Raw genomic sequence first — 13,378 nt, forward strand, 5'->3', positions numbered from 1 at the left:
TTTCCCAGAATCGGATCTGGAGGGGGTTCCCCCTCCCCAAGAAGCCGGCCGTGGAGGTCAGCCCCGAGGCACGTGCGCACGGACAGGCGGTGGGACACCACAGACAGCCACGCACGGCACGCAGCCAGGCCCCCCGGGACAGGTCCAGGGGGTACCGGTCACTGGCCAGCCTCCCTGCCGAGGCGGGATTAGGTGCGCTGGCGGTGTATCTCTGCGACAGGACCTGGTGAGGGACCCTGCCACTGTCAATCAGGGAGTCTGACCTTGTGGGGGAACAAAGGGAAGCGGAGCTAACCCTGCAACGGCCCCAGCTGCATCCTGGAGAAGCCCCGGGGTGATTGACGATTGCGCGACCCTCAGACAGGTGCAGCCCCGGAAGGAATCCGAAGCGGTCAGGTGCTTTCGAAGTGTCGATGATCAATATGTCCTGCAATTACACTGATTCTCGCAGCTAGCTTCGTTCTCCATCGATGCGTGAGCCAAATGATCCACCGCCAGGAGTCACAGGCAACTTTTCAAAAACATTCGCCCACCTGGGGGCGCAGGAGAGGCGGAAGAAAGCCGATACCGTCCGTCCACTGCCCACATGGCGAGATGGCCCTGGTACCCCGGTTCAAGGCTTCCCCTCTGGGAGTCAGACTGCACCATTGGGAGAAAAAAAGCGTTACCAGGCGCTCGGCCCAGGAGTCGAGCAGGCTGGGTCTATCGTAGCAATTGGAGCAGGCAGCCCCACCACCGCAGGTCCCTCCCAGAGTAACCGGGAGGGACTGAGCGAGTCTTCAAACCCCTCGGCCCGGCAGCATGGGACCGGGTCGAACCGGGTACCTGGCAACATGTCAGCTGTCCGTCGCCGGGCAGCTCCGTGCCCTGCCAGCGGGCTGGCGAGTAGCCCACCCCACCCTTTCCCAGGTCGGTGGCTCCAGAAGGGAAGAGATAGGTGGCTCCCCATCCTGCACGCGTCCCACTGATAGGAGTCGGGTACGCCCGCAGGTCCTCGGTTCCTCTTCCAGGGCCCAGGTGGCAACAGGGCCTTTCGAGGGGAGGGGTGGTACCAGCCCAGGGAGGCACTGCCATTTGGTTTCCCCCATCGCAGGTTTCGTGCCGGGTGAGCATGGGTTCCATCTCGGGAGAGCCTACTGCTGTGCCCCTCCCAGAGAGGGACAGGGGATGGGGGCCACCCCGGTCCCTCACGCATAGGTCGGTATTCTCCGGTGGAAGAGGCGCACCGAAGGCACGGTCCTCACCCAAGTGCCCCATGCGGCCACAGACTGCTCTGCCGACCGGTGCGCACCAGGGCAGGGCCGGGCACAGTGCCTACGGTGTGCTTGCAGGAGGCGGCCGAGGGCTTCGGGCTGGCACCGTCAGCCACTCTGGCCGCCTTGCCATTAATGATCCTTCCACAGGGTCACCAACGGAAACCTTGTTAAAACTTTTACTTCCTCTAGATAGTCATGTTTGATCGTCCTCTCGGCGCGCCACCAGGGCCATGCCGACCCCGGCAGGACCGATCCAAAGACCTCACTAAACCATCCAATTGGTAGTAGCGATGGGCGGTGTGTACAAAGGGGAGGGACTCTATTTAATCAACGCAAGCTTATGACACGCACTTACTGGGAATTCCTCGTTCATGGGAAATAATTGCAATCCCCAATCCCTATCACAAACGGGGTTCAGTGGGTTACTCGCACCTGTCGGCGAAGGGTAGACACACGCGGATCCGTTCAGTGTAGCGTGCATGCAGCCCCGGACCTCTAAGGGCATCACAGACCTTTTATTGCTCGATCTCGTGTGGCTGAACACCACTTGTCCGTCTGACCGCTGGGGGTCTCGTAACTAGCGTGTAACTAGTTAGCATGGAGGATTCGCGTTCGTTATCAGAATCAACCAGATAAATTGTTCCACCAACTAAGATCGGGTATGCACCATCACCCACAGAATCAAGAAAGAGCTATCAATCTGTCAATCCTTTCCGTGCGCGGGCAAGGTGAGGTTTCCAGTGTTGAGTCAAATTAAGCTGCAATCTCTGCTTCTGGTGGTGCCCTTCCGTCAATTATTTTAAGTTTCAGCTTTGCAACCATACTCCCCCCTGAACCCAAAGACTTTGGCTACCCGGAAGCTGCTCAGCGGGTCATGGAAATAACGCAGCTGGATCGCTAGTCGGCATCGTTTATGGTCAGAACTACGGCGGTATCTGATCGTCTTTGAACCTCCGACTTTTGTTCTTGATTAATGAAAACATTCTTGGCAAATGCTTTCCCTTTGGTTCGCCTTGCGCCAGTCTAAGAATTTCATCTCTAGCAGCACAATAAGAAAGCCCCCGGCCGTCCCTCTTAATCATGGCCCCAGTTCCGAAAACCAACAAAATTGAACCAGAGTCCTATTCCATTATTCCTACCTGAAGTATTCAGGTGACCGGCATGCTTTGAACACTCCAATTTTTTCAAGGTAAACGCTTTGGACCCCCAAGACACTAAGTCAAGAGCATCAAGGGAGGCGCAGAGAGGCTGAGGCTGGGACAGGCGGTAGCTCGCCTCGCAGTGGACCGCCAGCTCGATCCCAATATCCAACTACGAGCTTTTTAACTGCAGCAACTTTAATATGTGCTATTGGAACTGGAATTACTGCGGCAGCTGGAACTAGATGGATCCTCTTTAAACAATTTAAAGTGTACTCATTCCAATTACAGGGTCTCGAAAGAGTCCTGTATTGGTATTTTTCGTCACTCCCTCCCAGAGTCGGTAATATGTGCGCCTGCTGACTTCCTTGTATGTGGTAGCCATTTCTCAGGCTCCCTCTCCGGAATCGAACCCGGATTCCCCATTACCTGTGGTCACCATGGTAGGCACAAAAAGTACCATCGAAAGTAGATAGGGCAGACATCCAAATGTATCGTCGCCTTCACAGGGACGTGCGATCGGCCCAAGGTTATCTAGAGTCACCAAAGCAGCTGGGCGAGCCTGGATTGGTCTTGGTCTGATAAATGCATGCATCCCGGGAGGTCAGCGCTTGTCGTCATGTATTTGCTCTAGAATTACCACAGTTATCCAAGTAACAGATGGAGCAATCAAAGAAACCATAACTGATTTAATGAGCCATTCACAGTTTCACCTCACCGGCTGTGTGTACTTACATGTGCACGGCCTAATCTTTGAGACAAGCATATGCTACTGGCAGGATTAACCAGGTAGCCGCACCTGCTGAAAGGGTGGGCTTTGGAAGCCACGTGCCAGTCTCTCTGACCGACAACCTTCACACACTCCTCCCTCTCGGGAGCCTGCTAGGGGAAGGAGCCCGTCAGCCTGGGCCGGAGGGCTCGCTGGAGGGGTGCGGTCGCAAGGGCAACTGGCAGGCCCAGCCATCTCCCCGGAAGGAGGAGGCAATCTGAGGCGCAGCCTGAGCGAGACACAGGGGTGCCGGAGCCTAGCGGCACCCCTCGGAATGGTCATTCCAAACTGCTATGAAAATGCGCTGGGCGGAGAGGGGTGATGATATGGCACGCTGGACCCATCGACCTGCCTGGCGGCAGCGTCCGGGGCCTGGCACGACCCGACCCTTTCCGCTTGGGTCGGACCACGGGGGGGCGTGGCTGGAGGACGGGGCCCACGGTGGGAGCGCCTGACCCAGGACCCCATCGGGGCTTCCAGACCCAGAGGCGCAGGGGAAGCCTCCCTGGGCCCGCAGTACCCAGTCCCGGGGGAAACATCCTTTACAACGCAACTTTTACCACGCAGTGCTATTACAACGCAGGTTTTACAACGAAAACCATTACAACGCATTGCGCTGGGGGGCGCTCTAGGATAGGGAATAGATTTAATTTACTATCCAACACCTTCCCTAGTGTCCACGGGGACTGGAGTTGGAATAGTAAATTAAACTATTCACTATCCAGCACCCCAAAGCGCTATGTGTTGTAATGGTATGCGTTGTAAAAACCGCGTTGTAACAGCATGCGTGGTAAAAGCATGCGTTGTAACGTCATACATCCAGTCCCGGGCACCCTGCCACGCAGCAGGCCCGAGGACGGAGCCCGGGGTGGGGAGTCTGCCCTCCCCAGGGCCGGAGCTCCTGAACCCAGCCAAGCAGGGGAAGGCTACCCGGCCATTATGGAACCCCGTCCCGGGCCCCTGGCGGAGTAGCAGACAAGGTGACAGAGCCCAGGGCGGGAGCACCCTCCCTGGGGCCCAGAAGGGCCCCCGGACCCTGTCAGGGCTCCCGTGCCCAGAGGCGCAGGGTAGGGCACGCCGGGCCCGCGGGACCCCATCCCGGGCACCCTGCCATGCGGCAGGCCCGAGGACGGAGTCTGGGGGGCCCCGGCCGGAGCGCCTGAATCCAGCCAAGCAGGGGGAGGCTCCCAGGGCACTATGGAAAACCGTCCCGGGCCCCTGGCAGAGCGGCAGACCGGATGACGGAGCCCAGGGCGGGCGGAAAGGGGTGAGGGCATGGCGCGCGGCGCCTACGGACCTGCCGGGCTGCAGCCTCAGGGGCCTGGCATCACCCGACCCCTTCCGCTCGAGTCAGACCACAGGGGGGTCACGAGCTGCTGGGGCCGCTTGGCTGTCGCTCTGCTGGGGCAGGGGAAGGCCCAGGCGGCAGGCCTTCGAGTTGGACGGTCCATGCGGGGTGGAAGCTCTTTGCTTGAAACAACAGCTGAGGCTGGCCAAGCAGTCCATCCCTAGACGGACCGAGCGTGCCCAATCGATCGGAGTATGGCCGGGGCCTCCCACTGGCAGGACGCCCTGCGCGGGGGATGTGGCTTCGAGTCCCTGCCCGCTCCCGGGGCAGGCAGGCTTGGAGGAAAGGCCTATCGAGAAGGGCTGGGAAGCAGGTACAGCACCGGGTCCGTGCAACCACATGGCCGAGGGGATAGGTGCAACCAGATAGGTGAGGAAAGGGCGCGACCTGATGACCGGGCTCGAAGGGCAATCTGGTCACTCTGTGCCCTAACGAAAGGGTGAGTGAGTGTCGGGCGTGGGGGGCCAGAGGCCTGGGCCCCCAGCTGGCCCTCAGCCAGGGGGCTGCGAGGGGGAGCCGACGGGCCGTCCTTCCCGGGGCCCGCGGTCACTTTGACAAGTAGGCGAAGCGGGGGAGGTCTGCACAGGCCCTTGGCGGAGCAGCAGGCAACCCAACCCGGGGCCCAGGGTGGTCCCTGGACCCCATTGGGGCTTCTGGGCCCAAAGGCGCAGGAGAAGCCTCCCCGGCCCCTAGGACACCGTCCCGGGCAACCTGCCACGTGGCACGCCCGGACGGAGCCCGGGGTGGGAAGGCCGCCCTCCCCAGTAGGAGCTCCTGAACCCAGCCAAGCAGGGGGAGGCTCCCCGGGCACTATGGAACCCCGTCGCGGGCCACTGGCAGAGTGGAAGACGGAGCCCAGGGCGGGAAAGCCCTCCCTGGGGTCCGGCAGGGCCCCTGGACCCCATCGGGGTTCCCGTGCCCAGAGGCACAGGGTGGGGTCTCCACGGGCTTCCAGGACTCCGTCCCGGGCGCCCCGTCACGCGGCAGGCCCAAGGACGGAGCCCAGGGTCGGGAGGGCACCCTCCCCAGGACCTTTGGGGGGCCCCTTCAGAGCTCTTGTACCCAGCCAAGCAGGGGCAGGCTCACCAGGCCCTGCAGAACCCCGTCTCAGACCCCTGGTGGGGCGGCAGGCCAGGAGACTGAGCCTGAGGCCCCTGGACCCCGTCGGGGCTCCCGGGCACAGGTGAGGACTCCCCGGGCCCGTGGGCCCCCATCCTGGGCACCACATGTTGGGCCGGGGGACAGAGCTCAGGGCTGGGGGAGCATCCTGGCCCATGCGGCTGCAGGCTGAGGACCGCTAGGCCAAGAGGGGTTCCGGAGTACCCTATCCCTAGTAATCCAGAGGAAGAGTACCCCCTCTTTCTGCTAACCCGTGTGCACCGCAAGACTGAGTGGACCCAAGGTATGGACGCACCCGAACTCCCGGAGCCCTGGCTGGGATTGGGGAGGCAAACAAGCCCTTATCGGGACTTCCAGGGCAGCCTGGCCATCTGGTCACCCCATTTAAAAGCATTGCATGCAACCAGATGGCTGAGTGGAAAGGCGCAACCAGATGGTCGGGAAGGCTCCCGTCTGGGCCCTGGGCCTGGGGCTGTGGACGGGGGTCCCCGACGGACTTCCGACCCAGGTTCACCCATGCACCTTGACATGCGGGCGAAGCAAGAGGGAGGACTGCCCAGGCCCGACGGACCTCCGCCCTGGGACCATGGCGGAGCAGGGGACGGAACCCGGTTCCCTGGGCCCGGCCAGAGTTCCCAGGCCGGGACGCACAGGGAGGCCTCCCCAAGGGCTGCGTAACAGGCACCTTGTCCGGCGGCAGGCTCGAGGACGGAGCCCGGTGTGGAGAAGGCACCCTCCACCCCAGGGCCACCAAGGGCCCCTGCCAGAGCTCCTGAACCCAAGCCGAGCTGGGGAACACCCCATGAGCCCCGGGCCCAAGGCGGAGCGGAGGACGGAGCCCAGTTTATGGAGCGCCCGGCCAGAGCTCACGGCCCGGACACCTACGTGAGGACAGCCTGGGGCCGATGGAGCCCGTCCCGGGCCATGCGGCGGCCCGGAGGACGGAGCCCGGGACAAGGAGGGGGGGGGGTTTGCCTGGCCCTAGCCCATCTGGTCACCGGCTGAGAGCCCCCAGCGTACCCTGTCCCTAGTAACATGCAGGATGGGCGCCCCAGTTTTCTGATAACCTGTGAGCATTGAGTGACGGAGGGTCCTAGGATGCGGAGGCCCCTGACCTCCCGGAGCCCTGGCTGGGATCGGGGAGGCAAATGAGCCCTCATCTAGACTTCCAGGGCAGCCCGGCCATCTGGTAACCCCATTGGAAAGCATTGCGAGTGACCAGATGGCTGAGGGGAAAGGCGCAACCAGATGGCCGGACCCAACGGACGCCCATCAGCCCTACCTCCGCCTTAAAGGAAGGGATCCCGCCTGCCCTTTGAGGGCTTGGAGCTCTGCTTCCCAGGGGCTCATAAGAGCCCTTAGCTGGGTCTCTGGCACGGTGCTGTGAGGGGCCCCCGATGGAACTCTGACCCGGGGCCCGCAGGCACCTTGACATGCAGGCGAAGCTGGAGGCGTGCCCTGGTCCGATGGATCCCTGTGACAGGCACCCAGACACTCGGCTGGCCGCAGGACATGGGCTCCCCCACCCCTGGGCCTGCCAGAGCCCAGGCCCCGGAACCCGCCCCAGCTTCTGAACCCAGCCAGGCCAGGGAGGGGATGGGAGCCTCCCTGGGCACCAGGGACCCCCGTCCCGGGCAGACGGACCCTCAGCAGGCCGCAGGCCGGGGGTTCCCACACCCTAGGCCCTGTCCAAAGACCAGGCCCTGGGCCTGGTCCCTGCTTCTTAACCCAGCCAGGCAGGGGGGGATCTGGGGACCCCCGTCCCAAGAACACAGACCCTCAGCTGGCCTCAGGATGTGGGCTCCTACACCCCGGGGCCTGCTGGAGCCCAGGCCCCGGGCCCTGCTTCTGTGGAGGTGGGTCGCGGATTCCCACTGAGTTTTTTCATAACTCCGTGGAACTGTGCTTGGCGGCACTCCGCCAGCTCCGCCCAGGGTTATTCTAAACTCCTATGGTCAACAGACGGTGGCAACGCCCTTCCATTCCTTCCAAAATATGTTTTTGAACTTTTAAAATGTAGGCGGTAGAAAGTAAACAGCCTGAAGGCGCAATCATTGGAAGGGCATTTTGGACATTCGCTAGAAACATCCAATTAGCTAGTTTTAGCCATTTAATCTATTTGCTGAGCTCTCGGATAACCCATATATTTCCCTCTCATTGGTGAAATGGCATGTAGAACACAGCTGGAATAAACCACCAGTTTAGCTCATTCCCAACAGCTTGCTACATCTAATATGCTGTGATTTTCCCAGCTGGCATTCGAGAAGCGTGGCGTCCCTACCTGCCTCACTTCTGTTCAGTCATCCGTGATCAATGCTAACACTCTCGCCCGTAGAAGCACGCTGTGCACGTAAAACGTACGCAGCGTCATTGAGCGGGGACACGTACTGCATTCCCTGGATGGCCTGCTCGACACCAACACACAGAGTGTTCCCTAGCAGCCACAGTGAACAATGGCATACACTGCAATCCCTTTAGGCTGTGGGAGGTGACACCTTTATTGTTCACAGGGCGCTCTGAGCCCTCAGCCCAGACACGTACAGTATTCCCCAAGCAATGACCTGTTCAGGGTGGCCCGAAAGTGGCTGTGATGAGAGGCACGTACACCGTTCACCATATGTGACGCTGACTCGTGACACGTACAGCACTCCCAGGTGCCGCCTCGAGCAGCGACACACACAGCAATCCCTAAAAGGAAGGCCTGGAAGTCGGAACGCCTGAACTTTCACATCTAGTTTCACAATAACTCAGGAAACACCTCCAGGAAACACCTTCCGGAAGTCTCAAGGGCTGAAGTAGTGCTACTGTTCTCACTCACGTATCCGAAGGAGAGAAATAACAAGTGCGCCATGTGCTGGATGAGGTCCGGATCAGCGGGGGTTCTTCCAGGGACAGAACCATGAGGGAGAGCATCTTCATACAGACTAGGATGTATGCCATTACTGACCATAGGCAAGCCTACCATGAATTCGAATATACACGGACACTTCGCTTACTCTCCTGGACAAGGGACAGGGTGGCAACCAGGACAAAATAGAGAGTACCCATCATAGACTATGTAACCCAACATCTGCTAGATAGGCAGGGCACTGAACATTAATTTAACTCATAAAAATTGCCCCCACTGAAAGGCACTCTTCAAAACAGTTTTAGAAATATATCACTTTCAGAATCAAACGCTTGAATATGAATGTGTATGAAAACTCTCTCAGCTGTTGCCAGCTTTTTAAAGAATATCATGCAGTAAATAGCAAAACACATACACTTCTCACATTTTAAGTATCAGCTTTCATATATCAAAACAAGCACTGGCAAAGCCAGTAGGTCTCACCTAAGCAAGACCTTTTAGCTTTGTCAAGGATTTTTTAGTTAGGTGGTATGGTAGGGCTTGTCATTATATTGCATGGTAAGGCTCGTCATTGTATTAAGAAATATTTTCGAAAATGGAGCCATTCCCCATTCCTGACCAGAGGAATCTTCTCCCCCACCTTAACTGGGTCAGCAATTCCCAGAGAAAGGACGACACAGATTCTTGACATTTTCAATACAGTTTACAATATGGTGGGTGGAAGGGGCACTACTGCATTGGGTTTTGTGATAAAGGCCACTATTTTTTTTCTGCAGGAGCAATACGAACTTTACATAAAAATCAATTGCTATTTTTTATGGTTATAACAAAGAAGTATGAAAAAAGGTAATAATGGATTTTAGTCATAATTTAAATTGTTTAATGCTGGTTCTAACTTGTCTTAATGTACCATGACGTACTTCAAGGCTTATGTACCACAGTAAAAAAAAAACCTCCTTGGATGTGGGGCATCGTCTTTAAGAGAAACTAATTTTCTTTCATGATCGTTTTCAAGAAAATTATGGCTGAAACTTGGGACCATTTTTTGTGCATTTGTAACTACGCTCCTCACCAATGCATAGCAAATTCTAGACGCATGCCCCATAAGGTCTTGCTATGGGCCCTTTATTATGCCTTGTCACAGTGACCTGCTCAATGAGCTCTGGCAATCTTCTTATGCGCCTTTATTGCCTTTTAGCATTTATTAGAAAAGAGGGTTCATAGCTTTTCGGAGCATAGCCACCTATAGGTTGTTCCTCATCAATCTTAGTAAAAACATCTAATATGCTGTGGGAAACATATTTACCAACGCAGCAGTTCGCCAGTTGATTGTATGGTATTAAATAGCAGTTTATGATGAAATACAGTAATAATATTCTTTACTGATAACACGTGTGGCACATGAGAGTGACATGACGCAGGAAAGAGAGCTGTGGAATTCACAATAAGATGGCTCAGCGAACTGAATGCTTACCTCTGAGAAATGCAGTGACCTTTAAATCACAGTTTTAAATCCTGGCAAGGCAGACTCAATCTTCTATCCTTTTTAGATCAGTAAATTGAGTACCATTAGATTAGGAAATACCAACACCTTTTTATTAACAGTGCTTAGAAACAGAAGATGTAAAGCAGTATATAATCAAATGTTATTAACAGCAATATGTCTAATGGAGACGTCTGCAGAAAAGAAAAAAACTGTGGGGCTTAATTGTACTTTTCAGATCTCGCCTGAGACAGTGTGCATGGTTCCATGACGTCTTCTAGGTATTTGAGAGAGTTTCTATATGCCCGTTGTATGCACCATGACACATCGTAGGACGTTGTGTGGCCCATGCCCTCAGCACAAGTTCATGTCTTAAAAATGCGAAAATAGAAATAGGCCTACATTGCAGAACAAACAGAAGACCCAAGTTATGCAAAGAGTAAATTAAAGATATACATGCCATTTATACCTTTAAGCATGTTCATGCTGATTTCCATCCAGGTGACTTGTGTACTGTATGCCCTGTGCCACTACATAAACACGTTCTGCATAAAATATTTTCCTACACTAATTTTTCAAACTCTACATATGTATGATGTAAACAATGCATCACAAGCTAATGCAAAGGTGGGAGAATTCCTCAGCTCAAATTTTAACTCTCTAGTCCCAGGATGCAAATGGATTGCCCAGCAGGGTTGCAGGACCCTAGGTGGGCTCCAAGTGAACATAAAACACCTCACCTGAACCACACGGGTGCCTTACAGGGCCTGCCGACAGTTAAGTGCGGGATCAGTCTGCTTAGTAACCAAAAAGGGTAGGCCCAGTAGCCAAGCCACGAAGCGTGTAGTACTCAGAATCACTCACTGGTACCTCAAATACAACGAGAGCACAGAACAATACGATCAGCTCCCAGAGCAACCTTAAGGGGTATCAGTGTGAGTAAGCTCAAGCGTTCAGGACAGCAATCAGAAGGACTTAAAAGATCTCTCTGGAAAAGAGATACTGACTCTCCTTCGGCAATAAGTGAGCTTGAGCTCATCACTTCACTCAAAAACTCTGTGACAGTCGAAATATTTAATGATTGGATAATGATTCCACCGGCACTCAAAGTTTGTATAATTCAGTCTTCAGTGTGTGGGTTTGCAAATATTAAGCCGACGGGGAAGAATCAGACATGTTGCGGGATACATCAGGTCGTACCAGACCAGAAAGCTTTTTAGTCATTCACTAATAGTTATGAATATTTCATTTGGGACATCAGACATAGTATCGCAGTAACGAGGAGAATTAACAAATTCAGACAATGATATCAGAATTGACATATTTCAAGTTGTCCCGTCTTTCCTTTGTAAGGGAACACTATACGTGTAACCAGAGAATAATTCATTTCACATGGAACATTTACAATACTACCATGAGGGCTTTTCCGATTTTTTGGATCGACAATCTTTGCCCGAGTACATTTTTAGTACATTTGTGGCGTTTCTGATGAAGACGCTCTTGTGCGCCGAAACGCACGTTGATACTATTCTACCAACAATTAGCTACTTTTTAAACCTCGATGTTGTTTTGTACTTTATTGTTAAAACCTAATTGTTGTAATATGTTGACAAGATGGAGATACATGATGACCCAGTTTACACATAGAATAGTAGCTATCCCTATGAGTCATCCACGACTTGTTTTTTCGATGTGTGATTTTAAATGTATATATATATTTGATAATAAAAATAAAAATAAATATTTAAGATGTTATATTTTGCTTGGCTTGTTGTATAATATGATACGTATTAGTAAATACAGGCTGCCTAAGGTTTTTTGTACAATGCTAATGCTGCACATGAACAGTAGGCAGAAAGACTCAAAAGACGTTCATGGACATGGCTTCATTATTTTACAGGTGGTTTCTTAGGGGATTTTCTTTGCAAACCGGTCCCAAATGGAGTCAGAACATGTAAAGAGTGAGAGGGGCAGAGTGCAGTGGGATACACACAAGACAGGTGATCGCATTTAAAGAAACTTCCTAACGAGTCACAGTAAATTGAAAGCAACACTACACTTTTGGTGGGAAAGTCACTGACATGCCGGAAGTTGTAGAGTTGCTAGAGGCCTAGCAATCTTGCTTGTAGCCTCCACAGCACTCCCATCAAGCTATCCATAAACAGATGAGGCTCCCTTGGCTCAGTATTAAGAAGTGGGTGACGAACTGAAGACTAACTTCACATTTAGGGGCTGATTACGATGCGGCTGTAAAGGCTCCGACCTTTACAGCTGCATCGTAGTGAGCTGTTAAGTTTCCTTTCCCGACCGCCTCACTACGATGAAGGCAGTTCGAAAGGAAACCAGACGGTCATTCTGGCTGGCTTCCGATGGGCTCGGTGAGCCTGTCCGCTGGTCAGAATGCGGCCTGTAACCTCAAGGGCGGCTCTTTCTGCTCTTGAGGTTATGATGACTGTTTCCAACATGGTTTCCATGCCGGTCTGTCCGACATGGAAAACAAGTCGGAAAGTGTCTTTGTGGTGTCCCCTGCAGGGCGCCCATGGGTGCACGGCCTACGGATGAGGAGGGGGCATCTATGGTGCCCCCCTGTTGATCCCTGCACCTTGAGGCAGGTACCTTGAGGTGCCTGCCACGGTGTGCAGGGATAAACTGCACATCCCATTTCACGAGGGGAGCATGCATTACGGCCAGAATGCATGCTGCCGTAGTAAAATGTTGGAATGCGACCGAACAGTGTTCAGTTGCATCCTAATGAGGCGGTAGGGACCGCTAACCGGGTGTCGGTCGGTCCCATGACTGATGAAGAAACGTGAAGCAACAATGTAATACAGTAATGGGATAACGTAAGTTCCAAACAAAAGTAGATATACAATTAGGCACAATGCATAAATGACTTAACGCTTAAATGGTCAGTGCCATCACTGAGAAAACTGAATATTGACAACCATTTAAAAAAAAGTGCCAATATTAGCAGACATCAATATAGCTCAATTACGATAATAAAAATCCCTTGCCAGTTGTATTAAACGTTTCAAATGATAAACAGGAGACCCTTGGGAACTGCACTATGGTTCTGTAGGATTGAGTTCTCTGACCTCTTCTGGTTCGTTTAGGGATTAAAAACGGAAGGCACTCGAGGTAGTACTCAGAGGCTGAGATACCCTAGGGCGATTGTAGGAGGACACGCGCAGGCAGGCTACAGTCTTCGGGAGAAGCATGAATAAACAAGCATTTACAATGCAATGGTCTCGTCTTTGTTAAAGTTAGAGCGATTGGCATTGCAAATGACTTTTTTTTCATTTATTGGTTTTTTTTAAACCGATATATGGTATTGTCATTTACAATGGCAATAGGTAAGCATTAGAGAGTAGTAGAGAGTAATAGCTTAATCTCTCGCAAATGCGAGACCTATTGCA

The 13,378-nt window shown here is 53.8% G+C and overlaps 1 protein-coding gene and 2 pseudogenes across 1 annotated transcript in view; all 3 read right to left on the bottom strand.

The window, feature by feature from the left end:
* The window catches only part of RASSF4 (Ras association domain family member 4), a 172,272-nt gene that overhangs the window by 70,598 nt on the left and 88,296 nt on the right, over positions 1 to 13,378 (bottom strand). The window lies entirely within an intron of this gene.
* On the bottom strand, positions 351 to 503 carry LOC144756871 (5.8S ribosomal RNA; annotated as a pseudogene).
* On the bottom strand, positions 1,387 to 3,187 carry LOC144757141 (18S ribosomal RNA; annotated as a pseudogene).

This window comes from Lissotriton helveticus, chromosome 5_1 (genome assembly GCF_964261635.1).
Source record: "Lissotriton helveticus chromosome 5_1, aLisHel1.1, whole genome shotgun sequence".
NCBI lineage: Eukaryota > Metazoa > Chordata > Amphibia > Caudata > Salamandridae > Lissotriton > Lissotriton helveticus.